This window comes from Bos indicus, chromosome 5 (genome assembly GCF_029378745.1).
Source record: "Bos indicus isolate NIAB-ARS_2022 breed Sahiwal x Tharparkar chromosome 5, NIAB-ARS_B.indTharparkar_mat_pri_1.0, whole genome shotgun sequence".
In the NCBI taxonomy this organism is placed as follows: Eukaryota; Metazoa; Chordata; class Mammalia; order Artiodactyla; family Bovidae; genus Bos; species Bos indicus.
Genome location: NC_091764.1, coordinates 91,028,840 through 91,055,189, shown reverse-complemented (window position 1 = coordinate 91,055,189; position 26,350 = coordinate 91,028,840). Strand labels below are relative to the sequence as shown.

The following is a 26,350-nucleotide window of genomic DNA, read 5'->3' as shown; positions in this document are numbered from 1 at the left end:
CAACAAACTCATAATATTTGATGTGAAACATACTTGAAAGAAAGCCACCATTCAGAGAAAGGGTAAACAACAGGTCCAGGGGCTGTTGCTACAGAATACAGAAGAATGACATACAAAATGATTAATGAAATAGAGGATAAAATCAGAGATCGACTACCAAAATGAGATTATTAAGAACAACCCTGGATCTGAACAAGGATCTAGTTGCTCTAGATGTAGAACAAGGATCTAGTTCCCTGACCAGATATATTTGCATTAAAATGTACAGAAACATACACTGTTGAAATAAAAAATCTCAATCAATGGGTTAAACTAAAAATAAAACACAGCTGAAGAGAGAATTAATGACTAATACACACACAGACACATGCATGCATACACACAAAGAAATTACCCAGAATGAAGCAGAGAAGACAGAGGGATGCAAAAAATGCAGATATTAGACATATGGAAAACCAAATAATGAGTAACATAATTCTAATTAAAATTACAGAAAAAGAGACTAGAAAATGAAAAAAAAAAAAAAAACTGTGACTGATCTAGAAAACAATCTAGTGAAATGGGCTCTAAAAATAAAAGTCTTTGAAAAAAATGTGTTAATATTGATACACAGTCACATACATTGAAACTTTAAAATGCAATACTTCAGCTGAGAAACATTTTACATTTTTTCAGATATCATTTTCTATGATTCACAAGGTTGAATATAAAAATTATCTAATTCTATTTTTTTAATTGGAGTATAGCTGCTTTATAATGTTTAGTTTCTGCTGTTCTAATAGAATTCTAGTATTTTTAGATTAAATAAAATTTGCATTCCTGAGGGCAGAACTTAGTTGTATAAATTTGTGACTGATTTCAGGTTCTCAGTCAAAATCTACAGGCAATCACCATCAATAAAGGAAGAAGAGAGCAGATTGGTTATTATGGTTATAGGAAAGAGAAAGGAAAGTAAATGAAATTGAAGCATAATTAGCACTTTTTTACACCTAGAAAGAAATCTGGTGAAACCCTGTATCCTACTAAAATTTTAAATTACATAGACCTGAAAGTTGGGAGCATTTAACAAATCCGTAAATTAAAATCTAACAGCAGAAAAATTCAGCACGTGTTTGTTTATTTTAAAGGTCATATTTTGTTACTCTAACCCTGTAAATATTTAAATCATGTAATTATATTTATATTTAATATGCACAAGTAGCACCAGAAGCATGTTTTATAACCCAGTTCATCTTCCCCACCATCCTATGAAGTATGTGCTCTTTTTGCTATATTTATAAGTGAGGAGTGGTAAAGAATTCATCTGCCATTACAGGAGAACCAGGTTCTATCCCTGTGTTGGGAAGATCCCCTGGAGTAGGAAATGGAAACTCACTTCAGTATTCTTGCCTGTGAAATCCCATGGACAGAAGACCCTGGCAGGCTACAATCCATGGGGGTTGCAAAAGAGTCCGACACAACTTAGCAACTAAACAACAAAACCGAGTGAGTTAAGTATCTTGCCAGAATCACAAAGTTAGCAAAAAGAACATTGTCTATTAACATTTTTGAGTAATGTGATTTTTAAAATGTGTCATTGTGAAAAATACTGTTCTTGAGTGAACATTCAAAACTAATCCTGCAATGATAATGGCAGACAAATCAAAAGTAAATTTCTAGTTTTCAGATCATTTCTAAAACCTCCTCTTCATCAACCTTTTCCAAAACTCCCCATATAATAAAATTAGCCTGCCTTTCTTTGGCCACCTATGAAAGTGAAAGTGTTAGTCACTCAGTCTTGTCCAACTCTTTGCGACCCCATGGACTGTAGCCCACCAGGCTCCTTTGTCCATGAGATTCTCAGGGAAAAAATACTGGAGTGGGTAGCCATTTCCTCCTCCGGTGGAATCTTGCCAACCCAGAGGTCGAACCCGGGTCTTCTACATTGCAGGCAGATTCGTATTCCTCGGATCTCACTCTACTGAGGCCCTTCTGCAAGGGCAGAGCTAGAAAAGTCAGGCAGAAACAAAGAGGAAAGGCAGTTGCTACAGGATTCACTTGAACTCAAGTAGCCATTAATAACTGAGCCAACTCTTCTCAGCGGATAGGATATCCAACCCTATTGACTATGCATTTTCAGAAAATTTTGAGGAGTGATTAGGGTTCTATTGATGTGGAAGCAAATACATTATGACTCTAAGACTCTCGGGCGAACATGACTGATACTTTGAATGTGGTCTGGCATTTAACAGGCAATAGATTGCTTTCTGAAATTGGGTAATAAATTGTCGAAGAGAGAGAGAGAGAGAGAGATGAATTTACATTGAATTGTCAGGCATGTCACTGGCCAGAATAACCAATTTCAATAAATGGGACTGGATGCAGCAGCATCTCCATTCATTTTCATCTAGGTTTCAAAGGCTGCAGTTCTACTAAATAATATTCCATCTCACTGCAAACACCAATGTTAATATGATCCTTTCCTTCTGGATGACCTGATCCAAGGACCATACAAAAAACACACCACTGAGTACTAAAAATAAATCCAGCATGAGGGAGAGTTCTTCCCTTTCATCTTCCACACTGGGGTATTATTACAATTTTAATGATCTGCCTAGGATTTTTCATACACTCTGTTTCTTTTGAAGGAAGGACAGGAAACCTATTGAAACACACCAATCTCCTTGAAAGGTCTACAGCAACAGAGCAGTGGGAATATATGCTTTGCTATAAAGAAAGAAAAAGAGTAAAGTGATCAGAAATGTATCACTTTGGTCTGTCATGATATACTGCTTTTCCTTTAGAGAGAACAGGCCCTTGTGTTCTAATATTGTCTTTTCAGTTACTACATTATTCCTTTAAGGTATTCAGAGCATTAACAATCCACATAAAAAAGATAATAATCATCTCTCTAAATATTATTTCTGCTTTAGAACCTTCTAGTCAACCCAATGCAATCATTTCATTACATATTTGGTCAAGCTGCTTTCATTTCTTCCCAAAGGGAAATTTAACAATTTTTTTAAATGATTGAAATTTCATCTATACAACTGGGAAGTGTTGTATGAGAGTAATAAAGAATCCACCTGCCAATACAAGAGATGCAAGAGACAAGAGTTCAGTCCCTGGGTCAGGAAGATCCCCTGGAGTAGGAAATGACATCCCACTCCAGTATTCTTGCCTGGAAAATTCCATGGGCAGAGGAGCCTGGTGGGCTACAGTCCATGGGGCCACAAAGAGTCAGACACAAGTGAGCAACTGAGCACACACAGGTAGAAGTACTAGGAGTTGAGGTAAGAATAATGAAGGAAGTAATATTTGTGAAATTACTATACAATAGATGTGGTATAGTGGGTATATTACTGTATGATGGTTACATTCCAATGTTATCACATTTAAATTTCTCAACAAACCCCAAATCTCAGCTAAGCCTGTGTAGAAGGAAAATATACCAAACATTTAGGGTCAAATAAAGTAACGATTTTCTTTTTTACAATTTATCAATTACTCAAAGCTATGACACATTTTAGTTTGCTCAACATTTAGATTATGATTTAAAAAAAAAAAAAAATCTTCCTTTGCCCAGAGTTCCTAATTGTCCTGTCTTTCCTTCTTGTGGTTGGTAAAACAAATCAATATCTTATCAACAAAATGATATAATTTCTTGATTAAAAAAAATTTTGTAATAAAATTTGCTTTCTTCCTGAAGACATTCTTTCTGCATACCTTGGACTTAATCTTACAATTTGGATCACCCAAGGATTTTATCATACTACTTGGTTAGTTTTACTGTTTCTTGGGTTCTGTATCCTCTTTTCTTTTGGATTCATTTTTATTTCTCTTCACATATCTTCAAATATGCTCTTCAGAAAAAATGAATGAGAAACAAAATTTCTGGACTTCTTGCTAGAATTTCTGGAGGTCTCTTTTTGGTCAGGTCAACATTCAGAAGACTAAGACCATGGCATCCAGTCCCATCACTTCATGGCAAATAGATGGGAAACAGTGGCTGACTTTATTTTGGGGGGCTCCAAAATCACTGCAGATAGTGATTGCAGCCATGAAATTAAAAGGTGCTTACTCCTTGGAAGGAAAGTTATGACCTATCTATTTTTTTTAACTTTACAATATTGTATTGGTTTTGCCAAATATCAACATGAATCCACCACAGGTATGCACGTGTTCCCCATCCTGAACCCTCCTCCCTCCTCTCTCCCCGTACCATCCCTCTGAGTTGTCCCATTGCACCAGCCCCAAGCATCCTGTATCTTGCATCGAACCTGGACTGGCGACTCATTTCATATATGATATTATACATGTTTCAATGCCATTCTCCCAAATCATCCCACCCTCTTCCTCTCCCACAGAGTCCAAAAGACTGTTCTATACATCTGTGTCTCTTTTGCTGTCTCGTATACAGGGTTATTGTTACCATCTTTCTAAATTCCATATATATATGCGTTAGTATACTGTATTGGTGTTTTTCTTTCTGGCTTACTTCACTCTGTATAATAGGCTCCAGTTTCATCCACCTCATTAGAACTGATTCAAATGTATTCTTTTTAATGGCTGAGTAATACTCCATTGTGTATATGTACCACTGCTTTCTTATCCATTCATCTGCTGATGGGCATCTAGGTTGCTTCCATGTCCTGGCTATTATAAACAGTGCTGCGATGAACATTGGGGTACATGTGTCTCTTTCAATTCTGGTTTCCTCAGTGTGTATGCCCAGCAGTGGGATTGCTGGATCATAAGGCAGTTCTATTTCCAGTTTTTTAAGGAATCTCCACACTGTTCTCCATAGTGGCTGTACTAGTTTGCATTCCCACCAACAGTGTAAGAGGGTTCCCTTTTCCCCACACCCTCTCCAGCATTTATTGCTTGTAGACCTTTGGATCGCAGCCATTCTGACTGGCATGAAATTGTACCTCATAGTGGTTTTGATTTGCATTTCTCTGATAGAGATAGCATATTAAAAAGTAGAGACATTACTTTGTCAACAAAGGTCCGTTGCCGGGGTCCAGCCCCGGTGAATCCAGGGAATTCGAAGGGGAGACGGCTTCGGCGATCAGGAAACAATAGATTAAGCGTTAATTAAAGATATAAAGAGTGGTTAAATGGGGATAGCTCAGTAGGAAAATTCAGTGGAGAAAAGAGGCTGAATAACTTGGTTTATGTGGAAAGCCAATAAAATTTCAAGACAAGAAATTTGCATCACCTACATAGGCCAAAGGCGTCCTTCCGTTCTCCCAAAGGAGAGGAGACACTAAGGCCTCCCTTGTCAGATCTTAGAAGCCCAGGCATAATTAGTAGGCTTGATGAGCCTCCATGCTCCAGATGGGAATTCAGCCAGAAGGTGAGAAAAAGAACGACATGGGGAGACCAGTCTTTCTAGGAACTGATCCCCTTCTTTATTTTCCAGGGTCCGCTTTTATACACAGAGATGTAATACAAAAGTCATGAGGGGTCAGCAGTCCTGACTTTTATCAAAATCAGGTGCTTCATACAAATGTATACAAAGGTCTTAGGGGTGTTACATCATCTTCTGGCCAGGGGGCCTGCTAACAATTTATGACCCTCTCCTTGTGACAGCGGTCAGTCAACCAGAACACTTATTTCTCCAGGGGTGATTATTCTTAAAACAGATGCCACCTTCTGAAGGTACTAGATAAAGTTACATTCCTATAGGGTGAGGGTGCAGTGGGTTTTAATTAAGGGAAGAATTTGCTTAGCCTAAGGTCTAATGTGATTAATATTAAAGGTTAATACTTATTTCTTCTATATATTCATTAATGTGTACAAGGGGCAAGGGATATGGAGATGTAGCAGCAAACATTGGCTTAACAAATAAAAAACCCTTCACCAATACAATTTCTAATCAGCCCACTATACTACATTAATAATTTCCTAACTTCTCAAAAGAATCTGTTTTTAGAAGGTTTAAAGCATCTCGTGCCTCTCACAGTTGGGAGGCTGTGAACAATCACATGTGGCCGGACAAACCTGTCAGGCAGGCTAGAGAACCTTCAGAGGAGTTTGTAGGTGGGAACACTCTTGTCATGCCCAGGGATTATTATTAACTGAAGCTGTAAGTTAACTCTTTTTCAGAGAGAGGTGGTGGGAGACAGCCCCCCATAAAGTCAGAGGTGTAGGTGAAAGCACAAAACAGTAAAGTAGGCAGACTCTGGTTTTGGGGGCAGATGCTCAAGAATTTCCAGGGGGACTCCTGAGACTCCATCCCGCCTTTGAGTATGCCGAGCCTCCTTCCTCATGACCTTTGCCATGGGCGGAGTCCCTCATGCTGGCTCCCGGCAGTCCGTCTATTCAAGGCTGTGGTTTTTCCAGTAGTTATGTATGGATATGAGAGTTGGACTATAAAGACATCTGAGTGCCAAAGAATTGATGCTTTTAAACTGTGGTGTTGGAGAAGACTCTTGAGAATCCCTTTGACTGCAAGGAGATCCAACCAGTTCATCCTAAAGGAGATCAGTCCTGGGTGTTCATTGGAAGGACTGATGTTGAAGCTGAAACTCCAATACTTTGGCCACCTGATGCAAAGAGCTGACTCATTGGAAAAGACCCTGATGCTGGGAAAGATTGAGGGTGGGAGGAGAAGGGGATGACAGAGAATGAGATGGTTGGATGGCATCACTGACTCAATGGACATGAGTTTGGGTAAACTCCGGGCATTGGTGATGGACAGGGAGGCCTGGCGTGCTGCGGTTCATGCAGTTGCAAAGAATTGGACACAACTGAGCGACTGAACTGAACTGAGAATTCTAGAAAAATATCTCTCCCTTCAGACTTAAAGTATTGACTTGTTATCTTCCTGCATCTAGTGCTATTGATAAAAAGTCTGAGGCCAATGTAATTCCCTTTCCTTTGTAGGTAAGTAGCTTTTCCTCTGAACAATTTTCAGTCTTCATTTTATTCATCTGAATAAATTTAGTCTTCTGAAATTTATCAGGGATATACTTCACATAAGATGTTAAAAAGTATTCTTCAGTATGGCATTTCATAGGCCTTTCAATTTGATCACTCATATATTTCATTTATCCTGAGAAATATTTATTTTGTATTTCGTTCTTTTTTCCCTCAATTTTCTATTTTAGGAACTTTCATTAGATGTTTGTTGGAGCTCATGGGTAGATTCTTCATTTGTCTTAAATTGTTGCTAATCAAGAACCATATTTTTATATACCAAAAACTCCCTTCTTTAACAGTTCCTTCCCTAAGGTAGCCTATTCTTAGTTTCAGAGTCTTATTGTCTCTGGGAAAGTAATCAGATTAAAGGGGACCAAGAAGATTGGTCTCTCTTACCTTGGACGTGGGGTATTTCTTCATGGCTGCTCCAGCAAAGCGCAGCCACTGCTCCTTACCTTGGACAAGGGGTATCTCTTCACCACCTCCCCTCCTGACCTTGAACATGGAGTGGCTCCTCTTGGCCATCCTGCGCCCTCTGAAGGGAGGGCTGAAACCATAATCACAGAAACTAGTTAATCTAATCACATGCACCACAGCCTCATCTAACTCAATGAAACTAAGCCATCCCCTGTGGGGCAACCCAAAACGGGAGGGTCATGGAGGAGAGGTCTGACAGAATGTGGTCCACTGGAGAAGGGAATGGCAAACCACTTCAGTATTCTTGCCTTGAGAACCCCATGAACAGTATGAAAAGGCAAAATGACAGGATACTGAAAGAGGAACTCCCCAGGTCGGTAGGTGCCCAATATGCTACTAGAGATCAGTGGAGAAATAACTCCAGAAGGAATGAAGGGATGGAGCCAAAGCAAAAACAACATCCAGTTCTGGATGTGACTGGTGACAGAAGCAAGGTCCGATGCTGTAAAGAGCAATATTGCATAGGAACCTGGAATGTTAGGTCCATGAATCAAGGCAAATTGGAAGTGGTCAAACAGGAGATGTTAAGACTGAACATTGACATTCTAGGAATCAGTGAACTGAAATGGACTGGAATGGGTGAATTTAACTCAGATGACCATTATATCTACTACTGCAGGCAGGAATCCCTTAGAAGAAATGGAGTAGCCATCATGGCAAACAAAAGAGTCCAAAATGCAGTACTTGGATGTGATCTCAAAAACGACAGAATGATCTCTGTTCGTTTCCGAGGCAAACCATTCAATATCACAGTAATCCAAGTCTATGCCGCAACCAGTAATGCTGAAGAAGCTGAAGTTGAATGGCTTTATGAAGACCTACAATTAGAACTAACACCCAGAAAAAGATGTCCTTTTCATTATAGGGGACTGGACTGCAAAAGTAGGACGTCAAGAAACACCTGGAGTAACAGGCAAATTTGGCCTTGGAATACGGAATGAAGCAGAGCAAAGGCTAATAGAGTTTTGCCAAGAGAACGCACTGGTCACAGCAAACACCCTCTTCCAACAACACAAGAGAAGACTCTACACATGGACATCACCAGATGGTCAACACCAAAATCAGATTGATTATATTCTTTGCAGCCAAAGATGGAGAAGCTCTATACAGTCAGCAAAAACAAGACCGGGAGCTGACTGTGGCTCAGATCATGAACCCCTTATTGCCAAATTCAGACTTAAATTGAAGAAAGTAGGGAAAAACACTAGACCATTCAGGTATGACCTAAATCAAAACATTTATGATAATACAGTGGGAGTGAGAAATAGATTTAAGGGACTAGAACTAATAGATAGAGTACCTGATGAACCATGAACGGAGGTTTCTGATATTGTACAGGAGACAGGGATCAAGACCATCTCCATGGAAAAGAAATGCAAAAAAGCAAAATGGCTGTCTGGGGAGGCCTTACAAATAGCTGTGAAAAGATGAGAAGAGAAAAGCAAAGGAGAAAAGGAAAGATATAAACATCTGAATGCAGAGTTCCAAAGAATAGCAAGAAGAGATAAGAAAGCCTTCCTCGGCGATCAATGCAAAGATATAAAGGAAAACAACAGAATGAGAAAGACTAGATATCTCTTCAAGAAAATTAGAGATGCCAGGGGAAATTAGGGAAAATTAGAGATACCATTTCATACAAAGATGGGCTCGATAAAGGACAGAAATGGTATGGACCTAACAGAAGCAGAAGATATTAAGAAGAGGTGGCAAAAAGAACTGTACAAAAAAGATCTTCAGGACCAAGATAATCACGATGGTGTGATCACTCACCTAGAGCCAGACATCCTGGAATGTGAAGTTAAGTGGGCCTTAGAAAGTATCACTATGAACAAAGCTAGTGGAGGTGATGGAATTCCAGTTAAGCTATTTCAAATCCTGAAAGATGATGCCGTCAAAGTGCTGCACTCAATATGCCAGCAAATTGGAAAACTCAGCAGTGGCCACAGGACTGCAAAAGGTCAGTTTTCATTCCAATCCCAAAGAAAGGAAATGCCAAAGAATGCTCAAACTACCGGACAAATGCTCTCATCTCACACGCTAGTCAAGTAATGCCCAAAATTCTCCAAGCCAGGCTTCAGCAGTACGTGAACCCTGAACTTCCTGATGTTCAAGCTGGTCTTAGAAAAGGCAGAGGAAGCAGAGATTAAATTGACAACATCCGCTGGATCATGGAAAAACCAAGAGAGTTCCAGAAAAACATCTATTTCTGTTTTATTGACTATGCCAAAGCCTTTGACTGTGTAAAGTGAAAGTGAAGTTGCTTAGTCGTGTCCAACTCTTTGCGACCCCATGAACTGTAGCCTACCAGGCTCCTCTGTCCATGGTATTTTCCAGGCAATAGTACTGGAGTGGATTGCCATTTCCTTCTCCAGGGGATCTTCCCAACCCAGGGATCAAACCCAGGTTTCCCGCCCTGTAGACAGACGCTTTACCGACTGTGTGGATCACAATAAACTGTGGAAAATTCTGAAAGAGATGGGAATACCAGACCACCTGACTGGCCTCTTGAGAAGCCTATATGTAGGTCAGGAAGCAACAATTAGAACTGGACATGGAACAACTGACTGGTTCCAAATATACAAGGCTGTATACTGGCACCCTGCTTATTTAACTTATATGAAGAGTACATCATAAGAAATGCTGGGCTGGAAGAAGTACAAGCTGGAATCAAGATTTCCAGGAGAAATATCAATAATCTCAGATATGCAGATGACACCACCCTTATGGCAGAAAGTGAAGAGGAACTAAAAGGCCTCTTGAAAGTTAAAGAGGAGAGTGAAAAAGTTGGCTTAAAGCTCAATATTCAGAAAACGAAGATCATGGCATCTGGTCCCATCACTTCATGGGAAATAGATGGGGAAACAGTAGAAATGGTGACTTTATTTGTTTGAGCTCCAAAATCACTGCAGATGGTGACTGCAGCCATGAAATTTAGACACTTACTCCTTTGAAGGCAAGTTATGACCAACCTAGATAGCATATTCAAAAGCAGACATTACTTTGCCAACAAAGGTCCGTCTAGTCAAGGCTATGGTTTTTCCAGTGGTCATATATGGATGTGAGAGTTGGACTGTGGAGAAAGCTGAGAACCGAAGAATTGAGGCTTTTGAACTGTGGTGTTGGAGAAGACTCTTGAGAGACCCTTGGACTGCAAGGAGATCCAACCAGTCCATTCTAAAGGAGATCAGCCCTGGGTGTTCTTTGGAAGGAATGATGCTAAAGCTGAAACTCCAGTACTTTGGCCACCTCATGCAGAGTTGACTCATTGGAAAAGACTCTGATGCTGGGAGGGATTGGGGGCAGGAGAAGGGGACAACAGAGGATGAGATGGCTGGATGGCATCACCAACTCGATGGATGTGAGTTTGAGTGAACTCCAGGAGTTGGTGATGGACAGGGAGGCCTGGCATGCTGCAATTCATGGGGTCGCAAAGAGTTGGACACGACTGAGCGACTGAACTGAACTGAACTGAAGAAGAGTGGTAAGAAAGCTAAGGCTTTTGTACACATCCTTCACTGGAGACTTATGCTGTGAATCTTGGTTGGAAAAAAAAATGATACAGGATATTCGGGGCTGGTGCACTGGGATGACCCAGAGGGATGGGATGGGGAGGGAGGTGGGAGGGGGGTTCAGGATGGGGAACACATGTACACTCATGGCGGATACAAGTCAATGTATGGCAAAACCAATACAATATTGTAAAGTATAATAAATTAATTAAATATTTTTTTAAAAAAAGAAAAAACAAAAAAAAATGGTAGCTAGAGACTGTCATAGAGTCAAGTGAATTTGTTTTGTTTTGAATTTTTGGCTTCATAACTGGAGAGATGTATTTTTTTGAAAGCCAGCAGGAAGAATTAATGGTCCTTGGAGAACAGACTCTCTCCCCTACCATACATATACCCAGGGCTGGTATGACCACTGCACTCCAATAAGGTTGTAGTGATTAAAAGACTGAATTACCTCCTTAATCACTTGTAAAGACCACTGCCACAACTCCTTTGAGGGTTACTACATACTATGTCAGCATTCCTGAGCCTGCCCCAGGAATTTCATAACATGTCTCAATTCAGAAGCAAAAGAGTTATTTCTGGAACTCCAGAGGGACTCCAGAACTCTATTCTAATCCTAAAAGAGAATTTCTTTTTGATTACTGAGTGCCTGTGCACATCAGCACCCCACATTTCCACTTTCTGCACACAGATTCTTTCCAAGGACTGCAGAAGCCTGACTTTTGTTGTACCATGCCCTCTCCCCAGCCCCAAGGAGTTTAAGTTTGGCACCACAAGGAAGGCACTTTGGCAATGACCAGCATGCTGACCTGCCACCACTCACTATGGTTCTGACTTGCTCCAACCGGTGCAGGCCTGACCCACCCCCCCAAAATGGGGTGGGAAGGAGGCTTCCTTGGTAGCAACACTGGCATCCTTTAGTTAAATGACAAGTGCCCACCTGGGCCCTCAAGGTTATGACCAACTGTCACCAGCCAGGTGTTGCCCTTAGATGATTGCCATGGGGTCTACACCTCTAAAGGACTTTGGTTCTAAGAGCACAGGGAGAGGAGGAGAGAGAAAAATGTAGGTAATGAGGCCATTTTGCACAAAATGGCTAGGTGCTTTGGTTCCAATGGCCTGGCCTAAATGGAAGGAGCCCAAGGGCAGCTTGGAAACACCTGGAATGCATAAAGGCACCCCTTTTCAGCACCTCAGTTAAATTTCACCTTCATTTAGGGTGATCAGTTCAGTTCAGTTGCACAATCGTGTATGACTCTTTGCAACCCCATGTACTGCAGCACACCATGCCTCCCTGTCCATCACCAACTCCAGAGTTTACTTAAGCTCATGTCCATTGAGTCAGTGATGCCATCCAACCATCTCATCCTCTGTTGTCCCCTTCTCCTCCCACCTTCAATCTTTCCCAGCACCAGGGTCTTTTCAAATGAGTCAGTTCTTTGCTTCAGGTAGCCAAAGTATTGGAGTTTCAGCTTCAACATCAGTCTTTCCAATGAATATTGAGGACTGATTTCCTTTAGGATGGACTATTTGGATCTCTATGTAGTCCAAGGGACTCTCAAGAGTCTTCTCCAACACCACAGTTTAAAAGCATCATTTTTTTAGCACTCAGCTTTCTTTATAATCTAATTCTCACATCCATACATGACTACTAGAAAAGCCATAGTTTTGACTAGATGGGCCTTTGTTGGCAAAGTAATGTCTCTGCTTTTTAATATGCTGTCTAGGTTGGTCATAACTTTTCTTCCAAGGAGCAAGTGTCTTTTAATTTCATGGCTGCAGTCACCATCTGTAGTGACTTTGGAGCCCAAAAAAATTGTCTGTCACTGTTTTCACTGTTTCCCCATCTATTTATTTAGTGGGATAAGTCCATTAAAATGGACTAAATGCCCGCTTGTCACAAGAGGTATAAGCATTAAAACATTTTGAACAAAAATGACAGCATGTCTGAAGCACATAACAGTAATATTGAAAAGAAAAAGCCAAACACATACATCTGGCCTTTGACTGTGTAGATCACAATAAACTGTGGAAAACTGTGGAAGAGATGGGAACACCAGACCACCTGATCTGCCTCCTGACAAATGTGTATGCAGGTCAGGAAGCAACAATTAGAACTGGACATGGAACAACTGACTGGTTCCAAATAGGAAAAGGAGTACGTCAAGGCTGTATATTGGCACCCTACTTATTTAACTTATATGCAGAGTACATCAAGAGAAATGCTGGTCTGGAGGAAGCACAAGCTAGAATCAAGATTGCCAGGAGAAATATCAATAACCTCAGATATGCAGATGATACCACCCTTATGGCAGAAAGTGAAGAAGAACTAAAGAACCTCTTGATTAAAGTGAAAGAGAGTGAAAGAGTTGGCTTAAAGCTCAACATTCAGAAAACTAAGATCATGGCATCCGGTCCCATCACTTCATGGGAAATAGATGGAGAAATAGTGTCAGATTTTATTTTGGGGGTCTCCAAAATCACTGCAGATGGTGACTGAAGCCATGAAATTAAAAGACACTTACTCCTTGGAAGGAAAGTTATGACCAACCTAGACAGCATATTAAAAAGCAGAGACATTACTTTGTCCACAAAGGTCCATAGTCAAGGCTATGGTTTTTCCAGTGGTCGTGTATGGATGTGAGAGTTGGACTATAAAGAAAGCTGAGCGCCAAAGAACTGATGCTTTTAAACTGTGGTGTTGGAGAAGACTCTTTTTTTTTTTTAACTTTACAATATTGTATTGGTTTTGCCAAATATCGAAATGAATCTGCCACAGGTATACATGTGTTCCCCATCCTGAACCCTCCTCCCTCCTCCCTCCCCATACCATCCCTTTGGGTCGTCCCAGTGCACCAGCTCCAAGCATCCAGTATTGTGCATCGAACCTGGACTGGCGACTCGTTTCATATATGATATTATACGTATTTCAGTGCCATTCTAGACTTTTGAAAGTCCCTTGGACTGCAAGGAAATCCAACCGGTCCATCCTAAAGGAGAACAGTCCTGGGTGTTCATTGAAAGGACTGATGTTGAAGCTGAAACTCCAATACTTTGGCCACCTGATGCAAAGAGCTGACTCATTTGAAAAGACCCTGATGCTGGGGAAGATTGAGGGCAGAAGGAGAAGGGGACGACAGAGGATGAGATGGCTGGATGCCATCACTGACTCAATGGACATGAGTTTGGGTAGACTTTGGCAGTTGGTGATGGACAGAGAGGCCTGGCGTGCTGTGGTTCATGGAATTGCAAAGAGCTGGACACGAGTGAGTGACTGAACTGAACTGATACATCCTGCATGATTTCGGTGATATAAAATTCTAAGTCAGACACAAACAGTGATGCGGAATTAAATGGTGAAACTCTATAGAAAGGTGAGTAACAATTATTAAGTCAGGTGAGAGGTGTCCTTGATCTGTGGAGAGACATCTAGAGGTTTCTAAGGTGCTGATAGTATCCCATTTCTTGACCTGGGTAGTGCTTTCATGGATATTTCCTGCAAATTCATTATTAAATGACACATTTATGTTTACATACTTGCTTGAATGGATATCACATTAAATATTTCCTTTGAGAAAAAAAGATTTCACTGGAATTGGCTGGAAGCCAATTGCTGGCATAGAGTGATGTATGAAAGAGTATAAGAGGTGCCCTTCTATCCATTGATGAAAAGCAGCCACTGAAGAACACCAACCATGGCTATGTGCTGTCGAGTGGCTGGGAGCTACCTATGGTAGACACGACGGACATAAATAACCTCAACACATGGCAGCAGTGGTGGTGGTTTAGTCAGTAAGTCATGCCCCACTCTTGTAACCCCACAGACTGTAGCCCACCAGGCTCCTCTGTCCATGGGATTTTCCAGGCAAGAATACTGGAGTGGGTTGCTGTGCCCTCCTCCAGGGGATCTTCCTGACCCAGGGATCAAATCCAGGTCTCCTGCATTGGCAGCTGGATTCTTTACTGACTGAGTCACCAGGAAAACCCAGTCTCAACATATAGATGATATTAAATTGCAGAAATATCACTAGGAAGGGATGGGTCTTGAGTATTACCTCTGTTTTAAAAATAAATTATTTAATTTTAAGTTAATTTTTAATTATGGCCTTGTTTAACCACCAGTTCACAAAATTGAAAATTTAACAAGTTACTGGTAACCCAGTGCAAGCCCGCTTCAGCACATTGCTGACTACAGCTCCCAACAAGGGACTTAATGAGGGCAAAATGGAATGGAAGCAAACCAACGTCTGGGCTGGGAAACCAGGTCCATATAGGGCACGATTTATTTATTTATGCATTTAAGAACTACATGGCACTTACTATCCACCAGACGCTGGTTGCAGCCCTGTACAAGTATACACTGTGACAGCTCTGACTTTGCCCAAACCAGGGGCACACACTGGAATTAACTACTCAAGACCTTCAAAGATGAATAGAGTTCCAAGCTCATCAAGAACTGGGTCAAGACACACACACTGACCAAGGACAGAGGAAGTTTAGCATCATAGAGGGAAACTGCTGTGATTAATCACAGTCGTTAATGAAGCATTTACAAAAGAGTTAATGAACGGCTCCAGTTGGACACAGGAAGAAACGGGGTCAAGCCAAAGAAAGAGGAAGTACTAAGGAGAGTAGGGGAGGGGTGGTTAATTGTCTTTATGGAGGACTAAGAACAAGGAGACAATGAAATGTGAGGATCAAAGGATGGTGATGCACAAGCATTCCTATCTGGTTGCTTTGGAGCCCAGTGGATCTCCCTAAAGTCGCAAGAAACTTCAGAGCTTCCAATACAACCTGAAAAGCAAGCATGAAGGATAAGACTGCCTCTACGTATAATTAAAAGTGTTATGTTCAGGACTTCCCTGATGGTCCCATGGCTAACAGTCTACACTCTCAATGCAGAGGAAGGCCAGGTTTCATCCCTGGTCAGGGAACTAGATCCCACATGCCACAACTAAGAGTTTGCATGCAGCAACTTAAAAAAAAAAAAAAAAGTGGATGAATGATAAAGACAGTTGTCAGTTCTATTAAGCATAATCAATATAATATTAAAACTTTTAAATTATTGTATAATTTTAAATGATGTTATAAAGGTCTGCAACTGCCAGATACTAGAATCTAGAACTAGGTAATTATGACTGGTTATTTTTTTCCTTGCAGTTTTATTGAAATATAATTGACATACAGCTCTGTATAGGTTTACGGTGAACAGCATAATGGCTTAACTTCCATATATCATGGAATGATAACAAGAAATTTAGTGAACATTTATCACCCCATACAGATAAGAAGTAGATGCCAGCAATACTATGTAGGAAGCCACAGGTGTTGAAAACTAATTGGACACAGGTGTCAAATGATAGGTGTTGGTCCAATTCTAGAAGCTACTGTCACATTTTATACTGAGCTAAGCAGTAGCCTACTGGAATGTCACACTAATTTAAAATGGGAAGTTCACAGGAGGTTTTAGTTTTCTGTTTCAATTTGACATTCACTTATAGAGTTAACTAGAATTCTTTTTAAATTTTTCATTTTTTATATACAGTGGTTGAGGTCAAACACTAAATCATATACTAGATTAAATCATGGTGTATATTAAATCATATACTAAATCACCAATCAGTGTTTCTCAAGAGCCAATATTGAGTTTGAAATAATATAAAACAGGAGAGAAGACCTAGCCCATGCCCTGGAGGTTTGTAATCTCAGCATGACAGACATCAGTAATGGTCTGACTAATCCAATTCAGGGATGACTGAGTTACCACCACGGCTTTGGTTTGCTCCAGGAACTCTTCCAATTATACGAAGAATCATGGGACCAAGAGAAAACTGGCATTTTGAAAAGATGGATCCTTAACACCTTTAGTACCACCCCACTCTCAGTCCTGCCTGGGGAAGGAGGGTTTTCTTACTGTATGGGAGGTGGCGGTCTCTGCTCTCCATGGTATGCGTGTCACTTGCATCTACAGTAGCACTAATGCAAACTGAAACTGAAGCTCAAATAGCTTCCTATTACTCCGTTCTGAAATTAAAGCTCAAAATAGAAGAGAGCTTATTATCTGGATAAGATCTAGCCTCAGTTCAGTGCCCTGACCGGAGACACAATGAAAGAATGGAGTCTTTTATGAAGACCCTCAACACACCCGCTCCCCTCCTCACCTGTCAGCACTCACACCTGTCTGCAACACAGACTACAAACAGAAGTGCTGGAACCTGTTATCATAACATCAAAAGCTACCCATAAAAGAAATCAATCTTACTTTTTTGAAACCTTGGAAAAGTCACAGCCTCTATGCATCCCAGTTCTTCCTTCTGCCAAAAACAGATCATAAAGATGTTTCCCCCCTGTCTTTCCAGCCCCATCATTCTATAATCCTTCGAGCTGACCTCACCTGGCTTCCTCCATCCCTCAGCCTCCCACGCAGGTCTCCCTCTAAGTCCTACCACCCTTGTCTCCTCTTTAAAATAATGACTGCAGATCTCCTAAGAGATGACTCCGTCACTGATGCTCGGAAGCCTCTCTCCGTCCTGTCCACATTCCAGTGTCATGGGATGACTTCAAGTGGCATTGCTGCCTCTCTTCTTTCTCCTCTATCATGCTGAGAAGGCAAAGGACCAGGGTCAAGATAGGGGCCTGTGTGTCTTGGAAATCACGTTTGAATTTTTGAGGAATCAAGTAATAGCACAGTCACTCCTGCTTGCTCTTCTGTCCTGGCACACAGCCAGGAGAGGCACAAAATGGGACAGCAGAAGTGAGTTTTCAAGGGTGTCAGCTCTTGGGACAGTTCCTGCCTACCTGGGCACATCCCTGTGGCAGGGGTGGCGGGGCAGGGAGAGTATACAGCCTTTGAGCTCCACTTTCATCACATGGATTTCACTGTGTTAAAGTCATCAGACCTCTAGCCCCAAGGGAAGGGAAGCAATAATAAAATCAAATTCCTTTATTTTTTTAGACAGAATCTGAAATTAGAGTTGAAATAATTTTGTGTGCACCTTCTTAATGAAGTACTGCTTCCTGTAGAGACTTTCTGAATTCAGAACTCTCTTACCTCCCTGCCATCTTTATCATATCAGTTCCCTGGCAGTTAACTTCTTTTTTTTCCCCTTTGAGAGGGGTGAAAAACTAATGAATAAAACTACAGGGTACGATCTCAGGAGGCTACAAACAAAGGATGGTAAAAAGAAAATCCGTAATTGTTTAAAGCTGAAAATTATATCAACGGTGCTGGCTACAATACATTTTCCTGTTGCATTTCTCAGATCTGAAGGACTATTATAATTTTTCAAACAGTTCTTCTCACTAGACCAACAGACTCCAACTCGTGAGCAGGGCAGGCCTAAGGCACCTCATGAGGAAATGATTATTCTTGGAAACATTCATTTCTGCACCAGGGCTTAAGGAAACATGTGGTAACATATAGATCGGCACTGAAATTTTAAACCTTTAATTGACTTTTTATGGGTCCATACACTGAATATTAAACACATGGATTTTCTTCTGCTACAGTTTCAAACTAATTTTGCATTCTGTTTTGTTCAGTAACTTTGTCTTTTTGTTTCTAAATGTGTTTTTCGCTGATTTTATCATACTGCTTTAGACCAAGCTATTGTCATCACCCAGATCTGCCATTTCACACTGTGTCATCGAGCAGTGTCCTGACATGGTAACGCACACACGGCACTTTTCCAATTATCTGCAGTGGTGCATGACCAGAAGGGCACAGATAAGCAAAGCCCATGAATAATCCTCAAATCTCTTTGTAGCTAGCACTACCTTTTCAGAACTTCACCGAACATTCCACAAAATTTGCTAAAATTAACTGGACTTCTGATTTCCCCTCCTGACCATGCTAACTCGTTGGTGAACATGATAAAATATTAAGTAGATAAGTGATAAAATGGCAGTAACTAGAGGATCAACGGAGAAGGCAATGGCATCCCACTCCAGTACTCTTGCCTGGAAAATCCCACGGACAGAGGAGCCTGGTAGGCTGCAGTCCATGGGGTTGCTAAGAGTCGGACACGACTGAAGCGACTTAGCAGCAGCAGCAGCAGAGGATCAAAATCAACATGTTACCAGTGACTGTTCTCCACTGTGGTAACAAGAACTGGACAAATCTCACTAGCACTTACAAAAAAAATAATGCTCTGCAGTGGGGAAGGGCGTTTTCCAAACTTGCGTCTACGCCGTTTTACGATAGGACTCAAACATTTGGCCGGCCTGGGGGTGGCAGAGCCGCCCTGGGAGCCCAGAGCAGTATTAGCTCTCTGGACATCAGGCACTGGTAGCGATGGCCAGTGCACCTCGTCGTCCAACGTGGCGGGCAGCCAGGACTTCTGCATCCGACATTACTGAGAGCAGCCAATGCAGAAAATAAGGAAACAGATGACACAGCACATTAAAGCATAGAGGACGTGAACCGGAGTATGCAGGAGCCATACCAGCAGCAGATCTGAGTGGGTAAGAAGCACAGGAATATTAATTACTCTTAAGATCACTCAAAGATATTACTTCCAAGAAATCATATGAAAGAGGAATTACGGATATTGTGTACCTATGCGCTTGGCGTTTTTACTCTCATGGCCAAATGTGTTTCCTCTTTTCCTTCCTCTAGTGCACAGTCATGTCTGACTGAGGCTCTACAGACCCAGCCCACCAGACTCCTCGGTCCCTGGGATTCTCCAGGCAAGAATACTGAAGTGGGTTGCCATCCCCTCCTTCAGGAGAACTTCCCAACCCAGGGACTGAACCCTTGTCTCCTGCATTGGCAGGCGGATTCTTTACGACTGAGCCACCAGGGAAGCCCCTTTCCTACCTCTAGGGTCACTTACGCTTCCCATGTTTGTGGGAAATCTCTTCATGTATCAGTAGTCAGGTGGGGTTCTATGCTGTCTCTGATAAAAGGCTGGGGTGATCTATCTAGATTAAGTCAACCCAGAGATGTAAAATACTCAAACAATGGCTTTATAAATATCAAAAATTGCTCAGAAAACTGAGTATCTCCTAAGTCTTATTCTGTTTATAAGGCACAGGGAATGTATTCAAATGAGAGGACAAAACAAGACAGAAATGTATTCCTTTTCTCAGCTTTCCAACCACTCTCCCTTGCCCTGCTGGGTGACATACCGGTTCTGCACCTAGTGAAAGGAGGAGCAGGTAGAGCAGCAGACATGCGCCACCCATGAACACGGCCCAGCAGCCCGGCACAGTGGGAACCTACCTGTCCTGCTCTGTAGACAGGGCTTCCCAGGTGGAACTAGTGGTAAAGAACCTGCCTGCCAATGTAAGGAGATGCAGGTTCGATCTCTAGGTTGGAAAGATCCCCTGGAGGAGGGCACAGCAAACCACTCCAGTATTCCTGCCCAGAGAACCCATGGACAGAGGAACCTGGCGGGCTATGGTCCATAGGGTCGCACAGAGTCAGACACAACTGAAGCAACTTAACAGGCAGGCATGCTCTGTAGACACAGTTCATTCCTATTAGAAGCAGTTCAAAGCACATCCAGTGATCCTGAAGAATCCAGGAAGGAGGAGGAAAGGCTGTAAGACTGGAGACAGAAAACCAAAAATTGACATTTTTTCTAAATCTAAGCTGGATACTGCAAAGTACAGACTAGCAAGTACATTGTTAGGTCAATTGTAGCCACCAGCTCAAGAGCAACTTGAGCTTCTTAAACAAACAATGGGAAATTCACTGTAAAGCTGACCCAAATTCAAACCCCAATATAGCCATGTTCAATTCTCAGTTCTGTGGCTTCTTAACTCTGTGACTTTAGGCTAATCACTTAAACACTTTAAGCCTCAGGGTTTTATCTATGACATGAAGATCACACCAGCACCTGACACGCAGGTTTATTGTGATAATTAAGCAAGATGATGCCTATAAAGTGCTAACCACAAAGTCTTGTTGTTGTTGTTTAGTTGCTAAGTTATGTCCGACACTTTTGCGACACCATGGACTATAGCCCACCAGGTTCCTCTGTCCATGGGATTTCCCAGACACAAATTCTTGAGTGGACTGCCATTTCCTGGGGGATCTTCCTGACCCAGAGATCGAACCCACGTCTCCTGCATTGGCAGGAAGATTCTTTACCACTGAGCCTCCAGGGAAGGCCCTAACTGGCAGTTGTTATTATTGTTATTATTAAAAGATTCGTGTGAAGTTATCAATGGTGGCAGCAAACATGTGAAGAGTGGCCATGTGGGAAAGAGAAAGAATAGGTAGAACTTAGAAACAGTTTTCAGCTCAGTTGAGAGAAAAGCTATCAACAGTCTGAGTCATTCACAAGAAGAATGATTCGTCTCAAGAATGGGAAGCTGCTTCTAGTTTCTTGGAGTAAAATAAATATGAGCAGGGAAGTTTGGTGAGATGCAAGAGCTTCCCCAGCATTAAAGAGATGGTCGGACAACTAAACAATCATTAATATTCTTTCAAGCCCATGAAAGCCTAGATTCTATTATTTCTTTTGTTAGGCAGGAAGTTAGCTGAGAGGTGGCTAACTTTAAAGAGGTGGCCCCTTCTTTAAAGCTAACCATCCAATGGCCACCTAATCCCACCAAGCAATTTACCAGCCCTGCCCCAAATATGCCCTTATCAGTACTCCAAAATAGTCAGGCAGTAAGAAAAATCCCCCACCGGCTGACTGATGGGACTTTCCCTACTCTGGCACATGCACAGATCTCACACTACATGTACTAAAGTAACCTTTGGTGGTCATCAGACTCATTGTGTGTGCTTAGTCACTCAGTCATGTCTGACTCTTTGCAACCCTATGGACTATAGCCCACCAGGCTCCTCTGTCCATGGGATTCTCCAAGCAAGAATACTGGAGTGGGCTGCCATGCCCTCTTCCAGGGTCTCTTCCCCACCCAGGGATCAAACCTGCGTCTTTGGCACCTCCTGCACTGGCCTTCTGATTGGCACTGGCAGGCCATTCTTTATCACCAGCGCCACCTGGGAAGCCCATGTTTTTGTTGTTGCTGTTGTTGTTCAGTCGCCCAGTCTTGTCTGACTCTTTGCGATCCTATGGACTGCAGCATGCCAGGCCTCCCTATCCTTCACCATCCCCCAAAGTTTGCCCCAGTTCATGTCCACTGCATCAGTGATGCCTTCCAGCCATCTCATCCTGAGATGCCCTCTCCTCCTTCTGTCTGCAATCTTTCCCAGTATCACGGACTTTTCCAGTGAGTCGTTGTTCAAATTAGATGACCAAAAATATTGGAGCTTCAGCTTTAGCATTCATCCTTCCAATGCGTATTCAGGGTTGATTTCCCTTAAGATTGACTGGTTTGATCTCCTTGCTACCCAGGGGACTTTCAGGAGGAGTCTTCTCTAGCACCACAATTCGAAGATTCTTTGAGTCTTCAACCCAGGAATCAAACCCAGGTCTCCTGCACTGCAGGTGGATTCTTTACCATCTGAGCCACCAGGAAAGCCTGGGAAGACCATACATACATCTGATTATAACAGACTGAATTATGAGAAGGACATGCACAGCAGAACATCTTGTTATATAACCTGCAGCTGTCAATCAAGACTATCAATCAATGACCTCCTAGCTTATGACCTTGCCTTAAAAATTCTGCACTCCAGCCCTCCCGGGCCATTGCCTCCCTTGGTGTGACCCACCTCTCTTTTGAAGTGTTCTCTGTATTCTTTCTTTCCTTATCATCAATAAACTTTCTCACCATGGGTAAGACCTTAGATTCTTCTTGGTGTCCTTACAAAGAATCAAGGCCCACGGGAGGAGGGGGCCTCCAGACTCCTCTCTGCTAACACTTTCTCTTTGTTACAATAAAAATGAGAAAACAGTCGCATTTGAAGAATGGCAAAGAGGAGAAGAAAAATAAAAGAAGAAAGACTGCCGCTCCATGCTTACTGAATGGCCACTATTTCTCCAGAAAGAAAGATACCATTCGCATCACCACAAATGATGATAATTTTCAGTGTTCCAGAAGGTGGGTCTTATGGTTGTTCATTATGCTGTTCATTATGTAACATACTTGCTGCATCCCTCAGTTCAGTTCAGTTCAGTCGTTCAGTCGTGTCCGACTCTTTGCAACCCCATGAATCGCAGCACGCCAGGCCTCCCTGTCCATCCCCAGCTCCCAGAGTTCACCCAAACCCATGTGCATTGAGTCGGTGATGCCATCCAGCCATCTCATCCTCCGTCGTCCCCTTCTCCTCCTGCCCCCTATTTTACTATATATGAGTGCCTGCTCAGGACCGTAAGAGGGTTTCAAAATGATTCTTTCTGTGCCTTCTAAAATTTAGTGAGCCGTCTCATCAAAACGGTACTAACCCCACACGGAACGGAAACTGCCCCAATGTGGTTTCCCTCAAGGAGACACTCTAAGAAATAGAGGTGTGTTTTTAGAGCCACTTGTCATCCTGCATCAGAAAAGAAAGTTCTTGCCTACTAACTATTCAAAGCAACTGCATACTGCACTAAAGGATGCTGCTTTAAAAAAAAAAAAAAATCTCGCTATTGACTCAAGGCTCTTTATTTATGGTACAGCGGCACACTTCCACTTAGAATTAACTCAAAGTCAATGGTCACCCCACTCTGTGGAGCACAGATGCACTGGATCTTGGAGAGCAAAGAACACTTGTGTAAAAACCCCTGCTTAGAATCAGATTCTAAATAGTGCCCCATTTGGAGGACCAAGGATACAGAGTCTTAGAAGAAGAAGAGGTTTTCAGTTCAGATGTTTGATAAAGAAAGTCTCCACATGTCTGCTAAGCGTAGGCCCTGGCTATTTTTATCCTATTGTGGACTCTGGCCATAACCTGAACTAGTCGAAGCCAGAGAAAGGTTAGAGGGCTTCAGTACATAGACCATTACTTTTCCTGCTCCCACAAGTGAAAAAGAAAGAAGAGGAAAATGTTCTGGCACCAAGAATCTAGAGATGAAAGGATTGTAAAAAGTAAAACAGCCATTGTTGGTAGACTGAGGAATCCACAATTCTGAGGTAGTGTGAGATTCCCCAATGGCTCATTGGGTAAAGAATCTGCCGAAACTGCGAGAGACGCAGGAGACACGGGTTCGATCCCTGAGTCAGGAAGATCCCCTGGAAGAGAGCATGACAACCCACTCCAGTATTCTTGCCTGGAGAATCTCCATGGACAGAGGAGTCTATAGGTTATACTCCATGGGGTCGCAGAGTTGGACACGACTGAGTAACTAAGCACATACACTGTCAACTCAGCTTCGGAACTGGGGCATGAGGATGGACACCTGGGGCAGTGTCCATAGTCATAAAAAGATTTCCTCTCTGTAGAAAGTGAGACAGTCTGGGCCCCCGGGCCCCTTGCTGCAGTGCTACAATGCCTGCACCTGGACACACCTGTCCTTGAGCAACAGTGGGACTAAAAATAACCGCATGCATTTGCACTAGGGGCAAATTCTGGATAAAAGATACAAAGAGACCAAAAACCCAACTGCCACATCTGAAGAGCCTAGAACAAAAGCCGGGTACTGTACATGCCCCCTTGTACACACCACCACCTAAAGGGTGAGCAAAACATCTAAGCCACCCCTCCAGCCCAACCCTCACCCCATGTAAGGACCAAGCTTGCCCGACCTCGGGAAGCAAGTGAGGAAGGGAACCTGTTGCTTGTTTTCACTCCCCCATACTGCAGCAGGGGCCCCAATAAAGCCTTTGCCTGAATTTCTTGTCTGGTCTCAAGTCAATTTCTATTGATGTGGGGAATCCTGGTCGGTAACAAAAGTAGTTGCCATCAGATAGTGAGTCTGGGACCAGAGAGATAATATTTTATGCTATCTTTCTACTCCCTGTCAAATAACAAAGGTGTGCACCTCAAGGTGCCGACAGTGGACAGTGGCCACAGTCATCTCAGCTTTTCCATGGCAGAGAAAGAGCCTAAGAAGCTACTGGGTGGTGATTGGCAGCCACCCACCTAGCACTTGGAGCACAGGACCCCCTGAAGGAAGATGCTGCCTTGCCCTTCAGCACAGTAGATGATAAGAAGCGGTTGACAGACACACACACACCCAAGCCCCACCTTGAACCACTGAATCAGAATCTCCAGGTGAGGGACCTGGAAAGTTAAATATTGAATAAGTGCCCTCAGGAGAGTTTTATTTTTCAAGAGCCTAGGGAAACAGTACAGTTTAGGTCCTTTTTCATAATTCTCCAAATCTCTTGGGCTCTAACCAATGGGGTGGCAGGTCCTACGCACTGGCCTGAGTGGTACCTTGTCACCAAGCTTCCAAAAGCATTGAGAGCCCTTCATATCATCACCACTCTCAGCAGCACAACTTACATGTCACCAAGTAACAGAACATCTATAATTTAAACTAAATTATACAATTAAGCAGCACAGAAGGAAACAGTGTTCCATTAGAGAAATTGTTTCCATTAAGTCTCCAAAAGTGTTTTTGGAGTAGAAAGTCAAAACAAATGCTTCAGTTGGCATAATGTTTGAAAACCAGTTTCAGTATACTAGACTTCTGAAAACAGAAAATCCTACACTGAATTGTAAATCCAACAGAAACATAAGCATGTAAAACCCCCATCTAGGATTAAATCTAGATATTAGCTTATTTTTCATTTAGAGTAACAATTATATTTTATTAATCACATCCTAGGCTTCCCTCGTGGCTCAGACAGTAAAGAATCTGCCTGCTATGCAGGAGATGTGGGTTGGATCCTGGATCAGGAAGATCCCCTGAAGGAGGGCATGGCAACCCACTCCAGTATTCTTGCCTGGAGAGTTCCGTGGACAGAGGCACCTGGAGGGCTACAGTCCATGGGTTCACAGAGAGTTGAGACACAACTGAGTGACTAACAACAACAACAGTAGTCTTAGAGAATTAAAAATAGAAGTATAAGCAACAAATTTTTTATTAAAGAGGTTTGACTCCATTTCAAGTTTGGAAATATAATTACATTTTGAATGTTCTATATCTCACTACCCACACAGTATTAACTTTAAAAAGGATTATTAGTTTCTAAAAAATATACATAGACATGAGGAAGAAAATAGAACAAAACAGTGTCGGACACGACTGAGTGACTAACACACACACACACGATCACATCCTACATGGAGTTATTAATTATCACAAAATATCATGATGAACAGATACTATTATAAAGTTATATAGTAAGAATTAATTTATTATTATCTTAAATTGAAGTTAACTAAGATTATTTCATTCGAAACTAAAAGACATATTTAAAAAAGAGTTTCTGCTTAACAAAAATTTCACTACTTATTTTGTCAACAGCTGTTAGTGAAATAAATCAGAAAATAGCACTCTGAGAGGGCCCCAGATACTTCCCATTGTTTCATGTGGCTACTTGTTTTGTTCAGTGGAATGTCAGCAAAAATAATTTGTGTCACTTCTGAGTCTTGGTCTGAATACATTTGAACATAAATCCCCTGGTTTCTTTGCACCCTTCCATTATTGAGAGAGCCAATTTGG

General features: G+C 42.0%; 1 long non-coding RNA gene across 1 annotated transcript in view; it reads right to left on the bottom strand.

Moving 5' to 3' along the window:
- The window catches only part of LOC139183189 (uncharacterized), a 140,753-nt gene that overhangs the window by 51,180 nt on the left and 63,223 nt on the right, over positions 1-26,350 (bottom strand). The gene's annotated exons all lie outside the window — the stretch shown is intronic.